The sequence below is a fragment of the Thalassophryne amazonica genome, chromosome 10 (genome assembly GCF_902500255.1).
Source record: "Thalassophryne amazonica chromosome 10, fThaAma1.1, whole genome shotgun sequence".
Lineage (NCBI taxonomy): Eukaryota > Metazoa > Chordata > Actinopteri > Batrachoidiformes > Batrachoididae > Thalassophryne > Thalassophryne amazonica.
Window position 1 is genome coordinate 9,588,893 of NC_047112.1, and position 24,661 is coordinate 9,613,553.

The following is a 24,661-nucleotide window of genomic DNA, read 5'->3' on the forward strand; positions in this document are numbered from 1 at the left end:
TTTTGCTGGTTATTGGTAGTCTGGGAGCAGGCACCGTCTCTACGGGGATGGGGTAATGAGGGGATGGCAGGGGGAGAGAAGCTGCAGAGAGGTGTGTAAGACTACAACTCTGCTTCCTGGTCCCAACCCTGGATAGTCACGGTTTGGAGGGTTTAAGAAAATTGGCCAGATTTCTAGAAATGAGAGCTGCTCCATCCAAAGTGGGATGGATGCCGTCTCTCCTAACAAGACCAGGTTTTCCCCAGAAGCTTTGCCAATTATCTATGAAGCCCACCTCATTTTTTGGACACCACTCAGACAGACAGCAATTCAAGGAGAACATGCGGCTAAACATGTCACTCCCGGTCCGATTGGGGAGGGGCCCAGAGAAAACTACAGAGTCCGACATTGTTTTTGCAAAGTTACACACCGATTCAATGTTAATTTTAGTGACCTCCGATTGGCGTAACCGGGTGTCATTACTGCCGACATGAATTACAATCTTACCAAATTTACGCTCCCCGGAAGACAATTGACTATGGTTGCTGGTGTCGCTAACTTCACATTTCTCAAAACAGAGTCGCCAATAACCAGAGTTTGTTCCTCGGCGGGTGTGTCGCCGAGTGGGGAAAAACGGTTAGAAATGTGAACGGGTTGGCGGTGTACACGGGGCTTCTGTTTAGGGCTACGCTTCCTCCTCACAGTCACCCAGTCGGCCTGCTTTCCCGGCTGCTCGGGATCTGCCAGAGGGAAACTAACGGCGGCTAAGCTACCTTGGTCCGCACCGACTACAGGGGCCTGGCTAGCTGTAGAATTTTCCATGGTGCGGAGCCGAGTCTCCAATTCGCCCAGCCTGGCCTCCAAAGCTACAAATAAGCTACACTTATTACAAGTACCATTACTGCTAAAGGAGGCCGAGGAATAACTAAACATTTCACACCCAGAGCAGAAAAGTGCGGGAGAGACAGGAGAAGCCGCCATGCTAAACCGGCTAAGAGCTAGTAGCTGCGCTAAGCTAGCGGATTCCTAAAAACATGCAAAGTGAATAATGTGTAAATAATTTAGAGGTGATTCAGCAGAGGGAGTGCTTTAGTTAAGGCACGTGAAGATAACACTGTGAAACAAATCATTATCTAGGTAACTAGATCAATCTAACTGCGCAGATTATACAGCTAACAGATACAGCAAAACACCGCTGTGCTCCGGAACAGGAAGTGATACAATACCGCAGTGAGAGCCAAACCACTTCAGAGCAATCCCCTGACACCCACACAGGTTTCCAAGGGAGATAAGAGAGTTGCATGGTCCACTGTGTCAAAAGCAGCAGTCAGGTCTAAAAGCACTAAAATGGCAGAGCTTCCCGCATCAGCTATTAAAAACAGGTCATTAAAAACCTTAAGAAGTACAGATTCTGTACTGTGAAACGTTTTGTAACCCGACTGAAACGGGTCGAAAATGCCATGTGCATCTAAAAACAGTTGAAATTGAGCAAGCACGCATTTCTCCAAGATCTTGGAAACCAAAGGAAGCTTAGAAATGGGCCGATAATTTGCTAAAGTCACAGGGTCAAGGCCAGGCTTCTTAATCAGAGGCTCAACAACAGCATTTTTACAAAAAATGGGGACAGTGCCAGAGACCAGACTACTGTTTATTACCTCGCTCACAAAGGTGCCAATGGTGCCGCAGACCTCTTTAAAAAAAGCGAGGAGGAACTGGGTCTGTAGGACTAGTAGAGGCTTTGAGTTTATTCACAATCCCAGTAAGAACAGCAAGTGGCACAGGCTCAAACTGGCTAAATGCTGCCGTACATGCGTTAGCCCCTGGGCCACAAGGTGAAGAGGGCGAAATATTGGTCCTTATCGCAGCAACCTTATCATTAAAAAATCTCTCACAGGTTTCATTGGTCATTTCCAATGCAGTGGAAGGATTAGGATTAAAAATAGAGTTCACAGTTTTAAAAAGAACACGGGGTTTGTTAACACTGTTGGCGATTAAGTCAGATAAATATTTTGTTTTCTCTGCTTTAACCACACATTGATAATTCCTCCAGCTATCTTTAAGAACCTGGTAAAAAACCTCCAGGTGGTTCTTTTTCCATCTCCGCTCCGCCCTCCGACACTCACGCCGAGCTGCACGCGTAGTGTCATTTAGCCAGGGCTCCTGCCTGGACTTTGGGTGCATGATTTTAAGAGGAGCTACACTGTCCAGCACATCAGAGCAGGTGGAAACAAAAGAGTTCATCAGGTGCTCCGTGTTCCTGTTTATAGATGGACAAGGGTTTAAAAGACTACACGCTGCAGCGGTAAAGAGAGAACTGAAGTCAGCCACTGTGCTAGCCTTAATAGCACGGCTATGACGCACAGCTGGCAGCTGCTCTCCAAAAGTTAAAAACACGTCAAACATGACAGGGCAGTGGTCAGAGAACACAGCATCCTCAACAATAACATGGCCAACCGAAAAGCCATGCGACAGCACCAGGTCCAATGTGTGTCCGTGTATCTGCGTTGAGCCAGTGACATGTGTTAGATTAAAAACTTCACATAAGTCTAAAAAGTCTCTGGCCATCAGCACGGACTGACAACATACATGCACATTAAAATCTCCGACAATTAAAATCCTGTCATAACGTGTACAGATAAAAACCATCAGATCATAAAAATCCTTGATAAAATCCATGTTGTGTCTCGGTGGTCTGTAAATGACAGCGCACAACACTGGATCAGTCTTTCGCGCTCTTAGCGCGAAACATCTCAGTTCAAACGAGACAAAAGACCACTCCGTAACAACTTTGTGCTGAATGCCAACCCGTAGAACAGTAGCTATTCCTCCGCCACGACCAGAGGCTCTTGGTGTGTTAATAAAAGTACAGTCAGGAGGTAATAACTCTGAGAAAGCGGTGGACTCACCAACGTTGATCCACGTCTCAGCTAAAAACAATACAACCAGTGATTGTGATGTGAAGAAGTCTCGAAGAATGAAGGTTTTATTCCCTACGGACCTTGCATTCACGAGCGCGCACCTCGTAGCAGCCACCGTTGTGTTAGCTGCATGAGCTACCCGGCCCAGCGGCCTAAGGTTACTCGGGGACACGCCACCAGAGCCAGAATGAAGAGAACGACGAGGGTGCAGCGCGCAGAGATCTTCCCGCTGTCCAATGATGGGCACCACCCAAGCGCCGACTGGAACAACAGCGCGCCGTGAGACATAACGGCGAAAACAGTCTCTAAGGTCCGGTGGAAAAGAAGAAGCCCGCACCGTGCTCGGAGAAAGAGCCAGGAAGGCCTTTAGCCCCACTAGCCGGCCAGCACGCACTCCCCGGCGTTTACGCTTCCGGGGCAGAGGCGCATTCACCCAGATGAGCTGCTCTGGAAGATCAGCCAGGTAAAAAGAATTTGACTTTTTTGCATCATAGATCACGCATGATTGCACCGTGTCCTTGATTTTAAGTAATTCCTGATGATTATACACCAATAGCGAATGAACAGTCCCTGTGACAGACATAAAATCAATAAAAAATACACAAGCGTAGGCAGAGCCAAGCGGCGGCACAGACACTCGGGCGCCATCTTCTCAGCCAACTATTCGCAATAGCAATAACAACTGCCTCAATAGCATCAACTGTTGTCCCAATAACTGCCTCACTATATCAGCTGTTGCCCCAGCAACTGCCTCAGTATCATCAACTGTTGCCCCAACATTTGCCTCAGTATCATCAACTGTTGCCCCAATAACTGCCTCAGTATCATCAACTGTTGCCCCAATAACTGCCTCACTATCATCAACTGTTGCTCCAACAACTGCCTCACTATCATCAACTGTTGCTCCAACAACTGTCTCACTATCATCAACTGTTGCCCCAATAACTGAGTTATTTTCATTAGTTACTTCATCCAAACCATCAACATGTCTATTAGACCCCATTCCTACCAGGCTGCTCCAGGAAGCCCTACCATTATTTAATGCTTCGATCTTAAATATGATCAATCTATCTTTATTAGTTGGCTATGTACCACAGGCTTTTAAGGTGGCAGTAATTAAACCATTACATAAAAAGCCATCACTTGACCCAGCTATCTTAGCTAATTATAGGCCAATCTCCAACCTTCCTTTTCTCTCAAAGATTCTTGAAAGGGTAGTTGTAAAACAGCTAACTGATCATCTGCAGAGGAATGGTCTATTTGAAGAGTTTCAGTCAGGTTTTAGAATTCATCATAGTACAGAAACAGCATTAGTGAAGGTTACAAATGATCTTCTTATGGCCTCAGACAGTGGACTCATCTCTGTGCTTGTTCTGTTAGACCTCAGTGCTGCTTTTGATACTGTTGACCATAAAATTTTATTACAGAGATTAAAGCATGCCATAGGTATTAAAGGCACTGCGCTGCGGTGGTTTGAATCATATTTATCTAATAGATTACAATTTGTTCATGTAAATGGGGAATCTTCTTCACAGACTAAGGTTAATTATGGAGTTCCACAAGGTTCTGTGCTAGGACCAATTTTATTCACTTTATACACGCTTCCCTTAGGCAGTATTATTAGACGGCATTGCTTAAATTTTCATTGTTACGCAGATGATACCCAGCTTTATCTATCCATGAAGCCAGAGGACACACACCAATTAGCTAAACTGCAGGATTGTCTTACAGACATAAAGACATGGATGACCTCTAATTTCCTGCTTTTAAACTCAGATAAAACTGAAGTTATTGTACTTGGCCCCACAAATCTTAGAAACATGGTGTCTAACCAGATCCTTACTCTGGATGGCATTACCCTGACCTCTAGTAATACTGTGAGAAATCTTGGAGTCATTTTTGATCAGGATATGTCATTCAAAGCGCATATTAAACAAATATGTAAGACTGCTTTTTTGCATTTACGCAATATCTCTAAAATTAGAAAGGTCTTGTCTCAGAGTGATGCTGAAAAACTAATTCATGCATTTATTTCCTCTAGGCTGGACTATTGTAATTCATTATTATCAGGTTGTCCTAAAAGTTCCCTGAAAAGCCTTCAGTTAATTCAAAATGCTGCAGCTAGAGTACTAACGGGGACTAGAAGGAGAGAGCATATCTCACCCATATTGGCCTCTCTTCATTGGCTTCCTGTTAATTCTAGAATAGAATTTAAAATTCTTCTTCTTACTTATAAGGTTTTGAATAATCAGGTCCCTTCTTATCTTAGGGACCTCGTAGTACCATATCACCCCAATAGTGCACTTCGCTCTCAGACTGCAGGCTTACTTGTAGTTCCTAGGGTTTGTAAGAGTAGAATGGGAGGCAGAGCCTTCAGCTTTCAGGCTCCTCTCCTGTGGAACCAGCTCCCAATTCGGATCAGGGAGACAGACACCCTCTCTACTTTTAAGATTAGGCTTAAAACTTTCCTTTTTGCTAAAGCTTATAGTTAGGGCTGGATCAGGTGACCCTGAACCATCCCTTAGTTATGCTGCTATAGACTTAGACTGCTGAGGGGTTCCCATGATGCACTGAGTGTTTCTTTCTCTTTTTGCTCTGTATGCACCACTCTGCATTTAATCATTAGTGATTGATCTCTGCTCCCCTGCACAGCATGTCTTTTTCCTGGTTCTCTCCCTCAGCCCCAACCAGTCCCAGCAGAAGACTGCCCCTCCCTGAGCCTGGTTCTGCTGGAGGTTTCTTCCTGTTAAAAGGGAGTTTTTCCTTCCCACTGTAGCCAAGTGCTTGCTCACAGGGGGTCGTTTTGACCGTTGGGGTTTTACGTAATTATTGTATGGCCTTGCCTTACAATATAAAGCGCCTTGGGGCAACTGTTTGTTGTGATTTGGCGCTATATAAATAAAATTGATTGAATTGATTGATTGATTAACTGCCTCACTATCATCAACTGTTGCCCCAATAACGGCCTCAATATCAACTGTTGCCCCAACAACTGCCTCACTATCATCAACTGTTGCCCCAATAACGGCCTCAATATCAACTGTTGCCCCAACAACTGCCTCACTATCATCAACTGTTGCCCCAATAACTGCCTCAATATCAACTGTTGCCCCAACATTTGCCTCAGTATCAACTATTGCCCCAATAACTGCCTCACTATCATCAACTGTTGCCCCAATAACTGCCTCACTATATCAGCTGTTGCTCCAACATTTGCCTCAGTATCATCAACTGTTTCCCCAACATTTGCCTCAGTATCAACTGTTGCCCAATAACTGCCTCACTATATCAGCTGTTGCCCCAACAACTGCCTCACTATATCAGCTTTTGCCCCAACATTTGCCTCATTATCATCAACCGCTGCCCTAATAACTGCCTCAATATCAACTGTTACCCCAACAACTGCCTCACTATCATCAAGTGTTGCCCCAATAACTGCCTCAGTATCGTCAACTGTTGCCCCAATAACTGCCTCACTATCATCAACTGTTGCTCCAACAACTGCCTCACTATCATCAACTGTTGCTCCAACAACTGTCTCACTATCATCAACTGTTGCCCCAATAACTGAGTTATTTTCATTAGTTACTTCATCCAAACCATCAACATGTCTATTAGACCCCATTCCTACCAGGCTGCTCCAGGAAGCCCTACCATTATTTAATGCTTCGATCTTAAATATGATCAATCTATCTTTATTGTTGTGAAAGTGTAGGTACACGGACCCACAACAGGGGGCGTAATGAACGGACAATGGAGGAAGGTGAATAACAAGGTTTACTATTGTGAAACGAGCACAATGAATACAACAATCAACAATTTGGGGTCGAATCCGCTGGTGTCGTGTGGGCAGGCTCGAAGGTAGGAGACGTCCGTCTCAGTCGAACCGGAACCACCCAGATCTCCTCTGCCACCGAACCCTGGAAATACTGGAACCGCCAAGTCCCGAAGTCCCAGGTGGCCACTGCCTCCGCTCGTCGGATCCGGTACTGCTGGCGGGAGAGAGCAACAACACAGGCGTGGATGCGACAGCACCCAGTAACGGAGAGGGGAGAAGCCGCCTCCACCTCTAGTCACAATTTGGCAGGCAGGTGAGTACTTATCCAAGCAATTTAGCTTATAGTAATCAGCTGTCCTGAAAAAGGTTTAACAAGTCTTTTGTTAGTCAGAATATAAATGCAGAGAACGTTACCTTAGTCTAAAGGCGATATCTCGGCACTGAGGTGGAGACGCCGTCCTCCTGATATACCTCTGTGCTGAGTGGAACAGCTGGGTCCAGTGATGGGTGACAGCTGTCACCCAGGCTGCTCCCATAAGGCGGCAGCGCCCTCTGGTGCCTGGAGCCCTCTGGTGGTGGTGGGCCAGCAGTACCTCCTCTTCAGTGGCCCACACAACATTTATTAGTTGGCTATGTACCACAGGTGTTTAAGGTGGCAGTAATTAAACCATTACTTAAAAAGCCATCACTTGACCCAGCTATCTTAGCTAATTATAGGCCAATCTCCAACCTTCCTTTTCTCTCAAAATTCTTGAAAGGGTAGTTGTAAAACAGCTAACTGATCATCTGCAGAGGAATGGTCTATTTGAAGAGTTTCAGTCAGGTTTTAGAATTCATCATAGTACAGAAACAGCAATAGTGAAGGTTACAAATGATCTTCTTATGGCCTCAGACAGTGGACTCATCTCTGTGCTTGTTCTGTTAGACCTCAGTGCTGCTTTTGATACTGTTGACCATAAAATTTTATTACAGAGATTAGAGCATTCCATAGGTATTAAAGGCACTGTTCTGCGGTGGTTTGAATCATATTTATCTAATAGATTACAATTTGTTCATGTAAATGGGGAATCTTCTTCACAGACTAAGGTTAATTATGGAGTTCCACAAGGTTCTGTGCTAGGACCAATTTTATTCACTTTATACACGCTTCCCTTAGGCAGTATTATTAGACGGCATTGCTTAAATTTTCATTGTTACGCAGATGATACCCAGCTTTATCTATCCATGAAGCCAGAGGACACACACCAATTAGCTAAACTGCAGGATTGTCTTACAGACATAAAGACATGGATGACCTCTAATTTCCTGCTTTTAAACTCAGATAAAACTGAAGTTATTGTACTTGGCCCCACAAATCTTAGAAACATGGTGTCTAACCAGATCCTTACTCTGGATGGCATTACCCTGACCTCTAGTAATACTGTGAGAAATCTTGGAGTCATTTTTGATCAGGATATGTCATTCAAAGCGCATATTAAACAAATATGTAAGACTGCTTTTTTGCATTTACACAATATCTCTAAAATTAGAAAGGTCTTGTCTCAGAGTGATGCTGAAAAACTAATTCATGCATTTATTTCCTCTAGGCTGGACTATTGTAATTCATTATTATCAGGTTGTCCTAAAAGTTCCCTGAAAAGCCTTCAGTTAATTCAAAATGCTGCAGCTAGAGTACTAACGGGGACTAGAAGGAGAGAGCATATCTCACCCATATTGGCCTCTCTTCATTGGCTTCCTGTTAATTCTAGAATAGAATTTAAAATTCTTCTTCTTACTTATAACGTTTTGAATAATCAGGTCCCATCTTATCTTAGGGACCTCGTAGTACCATATCACCCCAATAGTGCGCTTCGCTCTCAGACTGCAGGCTTACTTGTAGTTCCTAGGGTTTGTAAGAGTAGAATGGGAGGCAGAGCCTTCAGCTTTCAGGCTCCTCTCCTGTGGAACCAGCTCCCAATTCGGATCAGGGAGACAGACACCCTCTCTACTTTTAAGATTAGGCTTAAAACTTTCCTTTTTGCTAAAGCTTATAGTTAGGGCTGGATCAGGTGACCCTGAACCATCCCTTAGTTATGCTGCTATAGACTTAGACTGCTGAGGGGTTCCCATGATGCACTGAGTGTTTCTTTCTCTTTTTGCTCTGTATGCACCACTCTGCATTTAATCATTAGTGATTGATCTCTGCTCCCCTCCACAGCATGTCTTTTTCCTGGTTCTCTCCCTCAGCCCCAACCAGTCCCAGCAGAAGACTGCCCCTCCCTGAGCCTTGTTCTGCTGGAGGTTTCTTCCTGTTAAAAGGGAGTTTTTCCTTCCCACTGTAGCCAAGTGCTTGCTCACAGGGGGTCGTTTTGACCGTTGGGGTTTTACGTAATTATTGTATGGCCTTGCCTTACAATATAAAGCGCCTTGGGGCAACTGTTTGTTGTGATTTGGCGCTATATAAATAAAATTGATTGAATTGATTGATTGATTAACTGCCTCACTATCATCAACTGTTGCCCCAATAACGGCCTCAATATCAACTGTTGCCCCAACAACTGCCTCACTATCATCAACTGTTGCCCCAATAACTGCCTCAATATCAACTGTTGCCCCAACATTTGCCTCAGTATCAACTATTGCCCCAATAACTGCCTCACTATCATCAACTGTTGCCCCAATAACTGCCTCACTATATCAGCTGTTGCCCCAATAACTGCCTCACTATATCAGCTGTTGCTCCAACATTTGCCTCAGTATCATCAACTGTTGCCCCAACATTTGCCTCATTATCATCAACTGTTGCCCTAATAACTGCCTCAATATCAACTGTTGCCCCAATAACTGCCTCAGTATCAACTGTTTCCCCAACATTAGCCTCAGTATCAACTGTTGCCCAATAACTGCCTCACTATATCAGCTGTTGCCCCAACATTTGCCTCATTATCATCAACCGCTGCCCTAATAACTGCCTCAATATCAACTGTTACCCCAACAACTGCCTCACTATCATCAACTGTTGCCCCAATAACTGCCTCAATATCAACTGTTGCCCCAACATTTGCTTCAGTATCAACTGTTGCCCCAATAACTGCCTCACTGTTATCAACTGTTGCCCCAATAACTGCCTCAATATCAACTGTTGCCCCAACATTTGCCTCAGTATCAACTGTTGCCCCAAGAACTGCCTCACTATCATCAACTGTTGCTCCAACAACTGCCTCACTATCATCAACTGTTGCCCCAACAACTGCCTCACTAACATCAACTGTTGCCCCAACAACTGCCTCACTAGCATCAACTGTTGCCCCAGTAACTGCCTCAATATCAACTGTTGCCCCAACATTTGCCTCAGTATCAACTGTTGCCCCAATAACTGCCTCACTATATCAGCTGTTGCACCAACATTTGCCTCTGTATCATCAACTGTTGCCCCAACAACTGCCTCACTATCATCAACTGTTGCCCCAATAACTGCCTCAGTATCAACTGTTGCCCCAACATTTACCTCAGTATCAACTGTTGCCCCAATAACTGCCTCACTATCATCAACTGTTGCCCCAATAACTGCCTCAATATCAACTGTTGCCCCAACATTTGCCTCAGTATCAACTGTTGCCCCAATAACTGCCTCACTATCATCAACTGTTGCTTCAACAACTGCCTCACTATCATCAACTGTTGCCCCAACAACTGCCTCACTAACATCAACTGTTGCCCCAACAACTGCCTCACTAACATCAGCTGTTGCCCCAATAACTGCCTCAATATCAACTGTTGCCCCAACATTTGCCTCAGTATCAACTGTTGCCATTTTAACTGCCTCACTATATCAGCTGTTGCCCCAATAACTGCCTCACTATACCAGGTGATGCACCAACATTTGCCTCAGTATCATCAACTGTTGCCCCAACATTTTGCCTCAGTATCATCAACTGTTGCCCCAATATTTCGCCTCAGTATCGTCAAATGTTGCCCTAACAACAACAACCACAGCCTCCAGTCACTGCTGCATTTTCAGGCTGAGTGTGATGCATCTCCTGCTTGGACTGATGGTCTTTGTCATTTTGTAGGACACAGGACTTTCTATGGCGTGGACCAGATCATCTGGATCATGTTGAGGACCTGAAGGTTGACAGAGATTTGAAATTTCTTTGTTGTTGTTTGATGTTGAACATCGTCTCCATTTAATTTACTGCATAAAAAACCCTAAATGTAGCACCAGGCTGCAAACGCACTAGTTAACCAGTGAAGTAGATTTTTCTGACGTGTTCTTTGCTGTGATTGGTCCACAGCCATCTGACATGTTTTCTTGTGATGAAAATGACCCATAGGTTTACATACACCTGTATTTCTCTTTCTGAGATTGTTGTTGATGATCAGTGAGCAGTGTGTGTTCAGTTACACAGATGAAGCAGTTTGAACAGAGCTGAACTGACCACAGCAGTAAAATGTCTGTGTAGTATTACAGTATTTAGTCCATGCTGTGTGGCGCCGGACAGCGTGACCCGTGCAGAATAAAACAGTAAAGTCATAAACTGACAAGTTTAAATGGGCTCCAGTGATGATGGTGTTGATGAATTCTATTTACACAATCTATTTTTATCCTTTTATTTGTAAATCATTTTGTGTTAATGTATTGTAAAACATTTTAAAGTTTATTGTGTTGCTGCACTTTGGAAAGAAAATGATTAGTAAAGTTAATATCATGATGACAATGACTTATTGTTCTTCTTATTATTAGCAGTAGTTGTAGTACTCTTTAGTATTACTTTAAAGACTGTTGCTTTAGTAGTAGTCTTTTGTCTCTCTAGACCGCTTAAAAGCGGCCCCGAACGCAACTGCAAGGCTTCTTACAGGGTCATCAAAGAGGTCTGACGTAATGCAGATTCTGTCCACTTTGCAGTGGCTCCCCGTCCATTTCAGGTGCAATTTAAAATTGTGGTGCTGCAGGTGTCTGAGGTCTTTGGGACGTGGCCTGTTGGATGTGCCCAGGTCACGGCTGAGGACCAGGTGAGACTGTATACATTCGAGGTTATAGCACCTAAATTGTAGCATGCACTGCCATTGGACCTGCGTTCTGTGGACTCTGTCAAAATTTTAACAGTGAAGCTCAAGACCCATTTGTATAGGCTGGTTTTTACCTAGTTTTATATTTTTGCTGTTTTTAGTTTTTATGTTCTTATATTGTGCTGTTTTGTTTTTTGTTTTACTGTGAAGCACTTTGTGATTTTATCTGGAAAAGTGCTACTTGTATAAATAAACTTTACAAATGTATTTGTTGCGATTGCTGTACAAAAACAAAGCCAATAATGCAGGCTTTGCTCACTCTTCTCCTTGTACACGTGAGAGTCGTGGGTGAGAGTGTGATGCAGTTCAGGTGAGGTGGTGTTTTTTCTTATTTGTCAGTGGTTTTTGTTCATTTTTGGTTTGTTGGTTATTTTTTATTGGTTGGACTGGTTTGCGTGTGGTTTTGTGTGGTTTTTGTGGTGGGTTTTGGTGCGGATGGCGTCTGGGTCGGCGCCGTCCCTCTCTCTCCGTCACGGGGTGAGGTTGGTCCCTGACCCAGCTGTGTCTGTAGAGGATGTCCTCCTGGCTGTGGGTGAGCAGGTCGGACATGAGAATTTAATGTTTCTGTGGTGGTTTTTCTGTTGGAGCAGCGTTTCTCTGCTCAGCTCATTGAAAATGGGGCTTATCTGAATGATTCTTACCTACAGGCTTCTCCTGTCTACAGTGCGTCCACTAAAATCATTATTTCCGGGGTTCCTTCATTTGTTTCAAACGAGGCGCTCAGTTTGGAGCTGCAGAGGTTTGGGAAGTTTGCCAGCAGTTTTAAGACGATCGGACTGGGCTGTAAGAGTGAGAAACTTTGCCACGCTCAGTCCTTCTGTCATCAGGTGTTCATGTTCCTGAACTGTTCAACCCAGACTCTGGACGTGTCCTTCAGAGTCAAACATGAAGATTCTTTTTACATGGTTTATGCCAGTTCAGGAAGCATGAAGTGTTTTGAATGTGGGGACATTGGTGACAAATGTCTCACGTGTCCACACAGACGCGATGTGTCTGGGGCGTCGGCGTCGACGGCCCCAGGTCCGGTTCCGGGGCCTTTGGCCTTAGGGACCAGGTGTCGGTGTCTGGTTTGGGCGAGGGGCCCAGCGTGCAGGAGGAGGGCCTTCCTCCACAGCAGGGTGTCTCTGAGACTGAAGCTGTCAGTGTAACTGCTGATCAGCTGACAAATAAACATTCTGGGTTGACTGAAGCTGTGGTGACTGACGGTTCTGAGGTCAGACCAGTTCATGGTTCTGTCTCTCCTTCTGCAGTCGAAGCTGATGTTTCTGCTGCGGGTGAGTCCTCGGTCACTGTTGGACAGGGTGAACGGGCTGACGAGGAGATACCAGGCCCAGTGGACTCCAAACCCCCACAGAGTCAAAGTATTAATGATGACAGTGTGGTTTATGATTTATGTCCACCACCGGTTCCTTCTCTCACAGTGATCTGTACACACTGCAGGACATCAACAGCTTCCTGGATGATTCATTTGGGAAATCTGTGAAAGTTGCAAATTATTTTCCTGAAACAGAGAAATTTGTTAAATCTGTTAAAGTGTTGAGGAACCTTGTTGGCTTGGACCTGCTGGATGAGAAGAAGTGGTACAGAGTCAGGAAACACATCAATGCTTTGGGGAAGGAATCTCTGTCCAAGTGGGGACGAGGTCTCAGGGGTCGTAAATCCACCACATAGAGTCTGAGTGTGTCTCACCGGGTGTTCTGTCTTCTCTGTCTGTCTTTCTCTCTGTTCTCTCTCCACTCAGTCCACATGCAGCATCTGAAGGTGGGCTCTTTGAACATGAGCGGTGGCAGGAACAGCCAGAGGAGGGCTTTGGTCTCTGAGCTCTTTGAGGAAAAGGGGTTACAGGTGTTGTTCCTGCAGGAGACTCACTCTGATGCAAATAATGAAGTGGACTGGGCTCGGTGGTGGAGGGGACAGTTTTATCAAAGTCATGGCTCCAACATCAGTGCTGGAGTGGCGGTTTTGTTTCCTCCTTTACTTACCATCACTGTTATATCCACCACTGAGATTGTGCAGGGTCGAGTTGTGTTGGTCAGGGCTCAGGTCAAGGGGTTGACCATGGTGTTTATGAATATTTACGCAAACAATGAGGGCTCGGAGCAGGTGGGGTTATTCAAACAGGTGAGGGACATTTTAGTGCAGCAGGATCCTGGTGACTATTTGCTGTTGGCGGGTAACATTAATTGCACTGTGGATGTGTCACTGGATCGGGTTGGTGAGGAGCCACATTTGCAGTCAGTTTCCTTTTGTTTTTGTTTTTTTTTTATGTGAGGTGGATTTGATGGACACTTGCAGGGTCAAACATCCACAGGACAGACAGTACACATGGCTTCAGGTTTCATGGGGTGGTGTCTGCAGCCAGGCTTGACCGGATTTATATGTCACACTCATTCTGGAACAGATTACGTAGGAGCTTCATTTAGCCAGTTGGTTTTTCAGATCATCATCACTTAATTGTGAATAAAGCTATGTTTTAAATTCAAATTCTCTCTGTCTCTGTCTGTCTCTCACTCTCTGTCTGTCTGTCTCTTTCTGTCTCTGTATGTCTCTCTTTCTGTCTGTCTCTCTTTCTGTCTGTCTGTCTGTCTCTCTCTTTCTGTCACTCTCTCTCTCTCTGTCTCTCACTCTCTGTCTGTCTGTCTCTGTATGTCTCTCTTTCTGTCTGTCTGTCTCTCTCTGTATGTCTCTCTCTCTGTGTCTGTCTCTCTGTCTCTCTCTCTGTCTGTCTCTGTCTGTATGTCTCTCTTTCTGTCTGTCTGTCTGTCTCTCTCTTTCTGTCACTCTCTCACTCTCTGTCTGTCTCTCTCTGTCTCTGTATGTCTCTCTTTCTGTCTGTCTGTCTCTCTCTGTATGTCTCTCTCTCTCTGTGTCTGTCTCGCTCTCTGTCTGTCTCTCACTCTTTGTCTGTCTCTCTTTGTCTCTGTATGTCTCTCTTTATGTCTGTCTGTCTCTCTTTCTGTCTGTCTCTCTCTCTCTGTATGTCTCTCACTCTCTGTATGTCTCTCTCTTTCTGTATGTCTCTCACTCTCTGTCTGTCTGTCTCTGTATGTCTCCCACTCTCTGTCTGTCTCTGTATGTCTCTCGCTCTGTCTGTCTCTGTATGTCTCTCACTGTCTGTCTCTGTCTGTCTCTCTCTTTCTGTATGTCTCTCACTCTCTGTCTGTCTCTGTCTGTCTCTGTATGTCTCTCGCTCTCTGTCTGTCTGTCTCTCTCTGTATGTCTCTCTCTTTCTGTATGTCTCTCACTCTCTCTCTGTCTCTGTATGTCTCTCACTCTCTGTCTCTATCTCTGTATGTCTGCCACTCTCTGTCTGTCTCTGTATGTCTCTCGCTGTCTGTCTGTCTCTCTCTGTATGTCTCTCGCTCTGTCTGTCTGTCTCTGTATGTCTCTCACTCTCTGTCTGTCTCTGTATGTCTCTCGCTCTGTCTGTCTCTCACTCTCTGTCTGTCTGTCTCTCGCTCTCTCTCTGTATGTCTCTCACTCTCTGTCTGTCTGTCTCTGTATGTCTCTTGCTCTCTGTCTGTCTCTCTCTGTATGTCTCTCTCTTTCTGTATGTCTCTCACTCTCTGTCTGTCTCTGTCTGTTCCTGTATGTCTCCCACTCTGTCTGTCTCTGTATGTCTCTCGCTCTGTCTGTCTCTCTCTGTCTCTGTATGTCTCTCACTCTCTCTCTGTCTCTGTATGTCTCTCGCTCTCTGTCTGTCTCTCTCTGTCTCTGTATGTCTCTCACTCTGTCTGTCTGTCTCTCTGTCTCTGTATGTCTCTCGCTCTCTGTCTGTCTCTGTATGTCTCTCACTCTCTGTCTGTCTCTCTCTGTCTCTGTATGTCTCTCTCTCCCTCACCTCATCAGCTACCATCCTTAAACCCAGGATTTCCTCTAAAGCTTTGCCAAATTATTCCATTTTCCGTGTGGTGCTGATGCTCCTCCATGCCAACTGCTTTCTCTGTTGGTTAATTCCTACTGAGTCTTTGAGATTCTAAAACCTGTCTGCTTTGTCTCTAGCACAACCTAGTGTCTGTGTGCGTCCACCCTCAGTTCCAGTGCACATTTTCAGGATGAGGTGATGACATTCAGATGTGCAGGATGCCACAGGTGTCCAAACCGGCTCGTCCACTGACAGAACACACATGAAGACAAACAGTAAAAAGACAAAGATGTTTTACTGTCAAACAAACTCACAGAGCAAGTTTTCATTTTTAGTTCTTCTGTCTTCATGCTTGGTTTGTGCTCTGACTGTCAACTGTGGGACCTTATATGTAGACAGGTGTGTGTCTGTCTCTCTCTTTCTCACACACACACACACACACACACACACTCACTCTCTCACACACTCTCTCTTTTGCTCTCTCTCACACACACACACACACACACTGTCTCTCTTACACACACACACACACACTCTCTTTCTCTCACACACACACACACACACACACACACTCTCTCTCTCTCTCTCTCTCTCTCTCTCACACACACACACACACACACACACACACACACACACACACACACACACACACACACACACACAAACACAGTCTTACACACACACACACAATCATTCTCCCTCTCTCTCGCTCTCTCTCTCTCTCTTCCTCTCTCACTCACACACCACCTCTTTCACTCCGTCTCTTTTTCTGAAGGTGGTGTGAACATTGCCGTATGTACGAGGTCTGTGAGAAAAATAACATACCTTTTTATTTTTTTCAAAAACTATATGGATTTGAATCACGTGCAATTACATCAGCCAACCTTGAACCCTCGTGCGCAAACCTCCAAATTTAAGCCTCTGTTGACCCAGGACATCGTGAAAGAACAGAGAAGTTTCAGAAGAGCTCGGGATCAGCAGCTTATCCGGACATTCCACTGTTAAAGGAGATTTTGTAATGAAAGACGTGTGGACGGATTGGTGCGTCGGTAGGCAGCCGGGGATTCCTCCGCATGTCTGTCTCAATGTGCCGAAAAAGTGCTGATGTCCACGTCTTCCGCAATTCCTGTGCTAGTCAGACAACGTACCGGATCAAGACAGTGTCCAGTTTAGAAATGAACGGCATATTCCACTGTTACAGGAGCTTTTGTCATGGAAAGAGGAGCGGAGGAATCCCGCGCGTCGCGGCGGAGCCGCATGGCGCAAAGCAACGCCGTGATGAAGCCTCACAGAACATGTTGGGGCATGTCCAGCAAATGCTCAATTTCTCAGATATTCACACGACTGAAAAGCAACCGGAAGCCGTCTGAAAGCCACCTGAAAGCCATCCTAAGAGACCAACACGGAGGTGGTTTTGTCCCGCGCCATGAGCGGCACGGTGGCGCATTTATCCGCTTCTGGAATGTGCCGAAAAAGTGCTGATGTCCACGCCTTCTGCCTTTTTGTGAAAGTCAGACGACGTCCCGGATCAACAAAGCCTTCACGTTGGAAATTATCTGGTTGTTTCAGTGGGGTGTCAGCCTGTCGATCGGCGCTCGGAGCACGCCACGCTCTCAGACACTGTGGGCGGTCTTTAAACCGGCTGGAGCACTCCTTAATCTGTGTAATCCCCATAAAATCGTCCCTGAAAGCCATATTAATTTTCCGAATGGTGTCCACCTGGAGGTCTCTCACAGTTTCAGGAAAAAATTGGTGCAGCAAAGCTCCAAATCATTCTGCCATTTCCTTAACGATGAGAGGGGTGGACCAGTGCTCACTCAAAGCCTGCTCACAGGCGAATGACGGAACCAACAGGCGTGAAAAAACTCACGCATGCGCACGAATGCAATCACACGTGATTCAAATCCATATGGTTTTTGAAAAAAATAAAAAGGTTCGATACTTTTCTAACAGACCTCGTGTAAATGAGGCCTAATATAGCTGTAAATGGTTAACTTTATCTGTGAATCTGCTGATTTTGAGAAGGACATGAAATGGTTATTGTGAATTTGTAGTAATTTTCTGACTGTTCATTTGAATGCCTGTACTGGATGAGGCATGGAACTCTGTTGGCACACACCAAGATTTTTTTCACCATCCGCCTCTGTGTTCACACCCCGTTTTCAACTCAGAGTTCTACATTTGTTTCTTAAATTAAAGTTAATTTGGATTTTCAGTGCTGAGAATTGATGGTATCAAATGTGGCCTGAAGGTCTTAGGTGCTTCAATGGGCTGCAACCCTCAAACATCATCGTGGACACCGGTGGTCAGGGAAGCCATCCAACTGAAGAAGGAGTCCTTTTGGGATATGTTGTCTTGGGAGGAAGGCAAAGCAGTAGGTATGGGAGGAGTTCAGCGTAACCATGGAGACAGACTTTGAGTTGGCACCATGGTGTTTCTGGTGGACTGTGAGGCACCTCAAGAGAGGAAAACGTGGAACCATCCAAGCTGGCAACAGTAAGGATGGGACTCTGTTGACCTCAACTGAGGAGGTGATTGAGCGCCGGGAGGAATGCTTTGTTGAGGAACTCCTGCATCAGACTGGAGCAGCTTCTACAGTAGGGGCAGAGCTGGAAGCTGATAAGGTATCATTGTCAATTTCTCTGGAGGAGGTTACTGAGGTTGTCAAACAACTTCACTGTTGCAAGGCCCCAGGGGTTCATGAGCTCCATCCAGGAATGCTGACGGCTCTGGGTGTGGCGGGGCTGTCTTGGATGAGACATCTCTTCAACATTGACTGGAGGTCTGGGACAATGACTAAGGAGTGGTAAACTGGGGTGGTGGTCCCCATATTTAAAAAGAGGGACCAGAGAATGTGTGCCAACTATAGGAGCATCACACTACTCAGCCTCCCTGGTAGCCTACTCCAGGGTGCTGGAAAGGAGGTTTCGGCCAACAGTCAAACCTCTGATTGAAGAGGAACAATGTGTGTTCCTCTGGATGGTTGTTCCTCTGGAACAACCAACCAGCTCTTCACTCTCACAAGGATCCTGGAGGGGTCTGGAAGTATGCCCACCCAGTCTACATGGGATTTGTGGAATTGGAGAAGGCGTATGATCAGGTACCCCAGGAGATACTGTGGGAGGTGCTGCATAAGTATGGAGTGAGGGGGGTCACTTCTCAGGTCATCCAATCTCTGTACTCACAAAGCAAGAGCTATGTTCAGGTTTTTGGTGGTAAGTTGGACTTGTTTCTGGGGGAGGTTGGCCTCCACCAGGGCTGCACCTTGTCACCAGTCCTGTTTGTGATATTCATGGACAGGATATCGAAGTGTAGTCGAGGGGAGGAGGGTTTCCAGTTTGGTGGGCTCAGGGTCGTATTACTGCTTTTTGCAGATGATGTCATCCTGTTGGCTTCATCGGCCTGTGACTTCCAACGCTCACTGGATCGGTTCACAGCTGAGTGTGAAGCGGCTGGGATGAGGATCAGCACCTCTAAATCTGAGGCTATGGTTCTCAGCAGGAAACCAATGGATTGCCTACCCCAAGTAGAGAACGAGGTCTTTCCCAAAGTGAAGGAGTTCCAAGTACCTTGGGGTCTTGTTTACGAGTGAGGGGACAATGGAGCATGAGATTGGCTGGAGAATCTACACAGCAGGGGCGGTGTTGCATTCGCTCTACCATACTGTTGTGATGAAAAGGGAGCTGAGCCAAAAGGTGATGCTCTTGATCGACTGGTCAATCTTTGTTCCTACTCTCAGCTATGGTTATGAGGGTTGAATCATGACCGAAAGAACTTGATTGTGTGGTACAAGTGGCTGAAATGTGCTTCCTCAGGAGGGTTGCTGGTGTCTCCCTTAGAGATAAGGTGAGATGTTCAGGCATCTGTGAGGTGCTTGGTGTAGAGTCCCTGGGCGCCTCCCTTGGGAGGTGTTCCAGGCATGTACATCTGGGAGGAGACACCGAGAAAGACCCAGGACAAGGTGGAGAGATTTTTCTCCACACTGGCCTGGGAACACCTTGGGATCCTGCAAAAAGAGGTGGTTACTTTGGCCTGGGAAAAGCACTGATCTGATGCCACACAAATGTGTGATTAATCCCAAACTAGTTAAAAACATGACTGATGCTCAAGAAAAATACAATAATTAATTTTAAATTTACTCCACAGGAATCCAGGAAACACAAATCAAAAGTAATTACAGATCATAATTTCAGCACAGTTCGACAGTGTCCTGTCATACACCTCTGAAGGAACATGAATAGGCCTGCGTCTCTTTGGACAGTCCTTCATATAGTGTTATGGTTTGGGTGAGAACGGACAACGAACCCAGAAGCAGGGAGCAGAGAGGAATGTGTTAAACACGGATTTATTACAGCAAGAAAATGTCCAGAGTGTTCTGAGTATTTTAAGCTGCCTATCCGAGTGGAGACCGGCCCGCACGGCGGTGGAAAGAGGAGAACTGCAGCCCAGAGTACTTCTGTCCTGGTGGGTGGATCCGGAGCCAGGTGGCCTCCTGCAAGCTCTCGACGAGGCTGGAGAGGAGAGACAGATGGGTGAGTGCTGAGTCGGTAACTTCCAGAAGTGATTCTCACAGTCAAACAGTGGCAGACTATCACAGCTGGTCCCAATATGGAGGTAATTAGACAGAAGGATTCAGTTCAGTTTCTTCTTAATGTTTGTTATTAGAAAAAGTTCACAGTACAGTTTGTACAATATTCCACGCAGAGCTCAGTGTGAAGCAGCTCGTGTGGAAAAAACGACAAACACTTAGCTGGTAGAATCCTGAGAGTGAGAGCTCCGCGCACAGGCCGCAGGAAAAAGCTGGTCTTGGAGCGGCAGCAACAAGGAGGGTGTCAGCTCTGAACTGGGCTCAGACAAAAGGTGTGTGGAATCACCAAAAAGTCAGAAAATATTTTATTTCTGGAAAAATAGCGAGGCCACACTTACCGTGAGGATTAGCTGAGTTTCTGGCGAGGATGGAATGAAGAGACGGGGTTGATATACAGGAGCTGATGGAATGTGGAACAGGTGTGTCGATCAGCTTGAGGCGTGCCACCTGTGCAGAGAGGAGAGAAAGCAGCAGCAGCAGCAAACAGAGCAGGCAGCCCACAACAGTACCCCCCTCAATGGGAGCCCCAGGTGACCTACCAGGACAATTAGAGTGCTCTCAATAGAAGTCCCGGATGAGGGAGGGGTCCAAGATGAGCCCCCGCTTGACCCAGGAGCATTCCTCAGGTCCATAGCCCTCCCAGTCCACCAAATATTGGAAGCCCGCCCCGACGACAAACGTCCAGGATCTTACGGACGGTCCAGGCTGGATGACCGTCCACCATCCAGGCAGGGGGTGGCGCAGGAGCAGGAGGACACAGTGGACTCACACAAACCAGCTTAAGTCTGGAGACGTGAAAGACCGGGTGGGTCTGCAGCAAGCGGGGAAGACGGAGCCGGACAGCCACCGGATTAACCACCCGGTCGACGATGAAAGGCCCGATATAACGGGGAGCCATCTTTGGAGAGTCCACCTGGAGGGGAATGATCTGAGATGAAACCCACACCACCTGCCCAGGTCGATAGGCGGGGCGGCGGTCCGATGCCGGTCAGCATGGCCCTGCGTCCGGGTACGGGTCTTCAGCAGGGCAGAGCGGGCATTCTTCCACACCCGCCGGGATCTCCTGACGTGGAGCTGCACAGATGGAACTGAGACCTCGGCCTCCTGAGAAGGGAAGAGAGGCGGCTGATAACCCAGGGAGGCCTCGAAGGGCGAGAGTCCTGTAGCTGAAGAAACCTGGGAATTATGCGCATACTCCACCCAAGGTAAGCGTTGGCTCCAGTCCGACAGGTATGCGGCAGAGACATATTGTACGGTGGTCTCAATGTCCTGGTTAGTCCGCTCTGCATGCCCGTTGGTTTGTGGATGAAACCTGGACCACAGGCTGACTGAGGCCCCAAGAGCAGTACAAAAGCTCCACCATGCTTGCGACGTGAACTGGGGTCCCCGGTCAGATACAATGTCCTGGGGTATGCCATGCAGCTAGACGACGTGGAGGACTAGAAGGTCGGCGGTCTCCTGGGTGGTTGGTAACTTTGGCAGGGGCACAAAGTTGGCTGCCTTGGAGAACCAATCCACAATTGTGAGGACAACTGTGTTACCCTGGGATTGAGGAAGTCCTGAGACGAAGTCCATGCTGAGGTGTGACCACGGGCAGCCTGGAATCGGGAGAGGCTGCAGGAGTCAAACAGGCGGTTGGTGTGAGGACTTGCCGCGGGCACAGTCAGAGCAGGCTAGGATGTACTCCCTCACTTTAGCCTGTACCGTGGGCCACCAGAAACGATGACGTAGTAGGTCTAGAGCACGGGTGACCCTGGGATGGCATGACAGTTTGGACGAGTGACAGAACTGAAGTACCTGGGAATGAACCTCAGGTTGAACAAAAAGCCGACCGTGCGGGCCCCCCCCCCCCAGGATCCGGGTGAGGGCTTGTACTCCAGATTGCGATGGTCAGTGCAAACAATGAATGGAACTGCGGCCCCCTCCAGCCAGTGTCTCCAATCGGCTAGGGCTTCTTTAACAGCTAGGAGTTCCCGGTTACCCGTGTCATAGTTCTTTTCAGCGGGGGTAAGGTGTCGTGAGAAGTAAACACACGGGTGTACCCTATTGTCCCCCTCAGACCTCTGAGATAGTACTGCTCCAAGACCAGTGTCAGAAGCGTCGACCTCGACTATGAGTTGATGGTCCGGGTCAGGCTGGATAAGTATTGGTGCTGTGGCGAATCGTTCTTTCAGAATGGAGAAGGCGGAGTCAGCCTGGGGAGTCCACTGAAACACAGTTTTTGAAGAGGTAAGTGTAGACAGAGGAGCGGCAATCTGACTGAACCCGCGTATGAAACGTCTGAAGAAGTTTGCGAAGCCCAAAAACTGCTGTAATTGTTTAACTGTTGATGGTACTGGCCAGTCGACGGTGGCTTTGACCTTAGCAGGGTCTGGTCTGACCTGATTGTGGGAAATGATGAACCCCAGAGAAGACACGGCGTCAAGATTAAATCCGCATTTTTCGGTCTTGATGAACAACCTATTCTCCAGCAGTCATTGGAGAACAAGACGCACCTGTTTGATGTGAGTTTGTGGATCGGGGAGAAGATCAAAATGTCGTCTAGATAGACAAAAATGAACCGATTCAAAAAATCCCGCAGAACGTCATTAACCAGCGCCTGGAATGTGGCTGGTGCGTTGGTGAGACCGAAGGGCATAACGAGATATTCAAAATGTTCCAATGGGGTGTTGAAGGCAGTTTTCCACTCATCCCCCTCCCGAACACGCACCAGGTGATTTTGGTGAATATGGTCGCCCCATGCAAAGAACTAAACGCAGAATTGAGAAGGGGTAAAGGGTACCTATTGGGGACCGTAATAGCGTTTAGTCCCCGAAAATTGATGCAGGGGCAAAGGGTACCGTCCTTCTTTCCAACAAAAAAGAAGCCTGCCCCCACGGGGGACTAAGAGGGCTGTATCAATTCTGCAGCCAGGGAGTCCCGGATATAGGTCTCCATTGACTTGCGTTCCAGGTGGGAGAGATTGTACAATCTCCCAGATGGGAGAGGAGTGCCAGGAAGCAAGTCAATGGTGCAATCGTATGGACAGTGAGGAGGTAGTGAGAGTGCACGATCCTTGCTGAAGACCTCACGAAAGTCGTGATACTCTGAGGGTACTAAAGACAAGTCAGGAGGTGTGGGGACCTCCTCCTTGGCTTTCACACAGGGAGGAACCAAGGAACTAAGGCACCCCTGGAGACAGGATTCGCTCCATCAAGTTATAGCCCCGGTCTGCCAATTGATTCCAGGATTGTGTCTAAAAACCCACGGGTGGCCTAGAACCAGGTGGGAAGAGGACGGAATCACATAGAACTGGATGGACTCACGATGATTCCCTGACACCACTAACATAACTGGAACGGTGCGGTGAGTGACAGTAGGAAGGGGTGTGCCATCCAGAGCATGCACAGACAGTGGGGAAGATAGTGCCTCTAGTGGTATCTTGGATTCAGACACCAAAGTGGTATCAATAAAATCGCCCTCAGCTCCAGTATCGATTAGCGCTAGAACGGAGAGCGTTTCATTGTTAAAATAAAGCGTGACCGGGATTTTGGTGCGATTAGAACCCACACCCGTGAATTTGGCTTGGCTCACCTGTAACCCAGACCCTACGGATGAGCATTGTCTTTTGGCCGAATAGGGCAGGTGCTAAGGCTGTGCCCCTTAGCACTACAATATAGACATTCCCAGATGCCAGTCTCCGTCTGCGTTCTTCTGGGAGCAATTTGGCCTTGCCGAGCTGCATATGTTCGCCAGCAGGGGGAGCTGGCGTGTCTGAGGAGGGCTTGATGGAGCTTGGAAGAGGCGGACCTGGTGTGTGCCGAGGGGAGGGGTGAGCGGAAAAGTCCCGGTCAGCCCGACGGCCTTTCTCCCAGCGCCACTCCTTCATGTGATTATCCAGCCTAATGATTAGCAAAATAAGCAAGTCCAGATCCCTCGGTTCGTCCCGGACCGCCAGTTCATCTTTTAATGCGTCATTTAGACCGTTGATAAACACACTCTGAAGTGCCACGCTGTTCCACTCTGCCTCCACTGCCAACACACGGAAATCCACCGTGTATTCAGCAGCGCTGCACGACCCCTGTTTTAAATTTAATAGCCGTTGGGACATGGAATCCCTCCGCGCAGGATGGTCAAAAACTAAATGAAATTCCCTGGAAAAAGCTGCAAAAGAATTAAGAAGCGGGGAGTCGTTGCTCCAGAGTGCGGTCGCCCAGGCGCGCGCCTCTCCCCAGAGTAAATTGATGATGTACGCGACTCGGCTCTTATCGGAGGTGTATTGTGACGGACACTGATCAAAAACGAGAGAACATTGCATCAAAAATGCAGCACATGTATCAACACTTCCCTCGAACGGTTCTGGGTGACAAATGAATGTTTCAAGGGGTGCCGCGGAGGCAGTGCCGGAGCACGAGGTGGTGATAACCTGAGCTATAGCGGCAGGAGGCGGTGTCATGGCAGGAGTCAGTGTCAGTGTGTGTCTGAGTGAGAGCTGTGACAGCTGG

The 24,661-nt window shown here is 47.0% G+C and overlaps 1 long non-coding RNA gene across 1 annotated transcript in view; it reads left to right on the forward strand.

The window, feature by feature from the left end:
• The first annotated feature begins 24,227 nt into the window (after positions 1-24,227).
• Positions 24,228-24,661, forward strand: part of LOC117518316 — a 29,501-nt gene continuing 29,067 nt past the window's right edge. The window contains exon 1 of the long non-coding RNA XR_004562952.1: positions 24,228-24,239. This is a non-coding gene — a long non-coding RNA (uncharacterized LOC117518316). The remainder of the gene's footprint in view (positions 24,240-24,661) is intronic.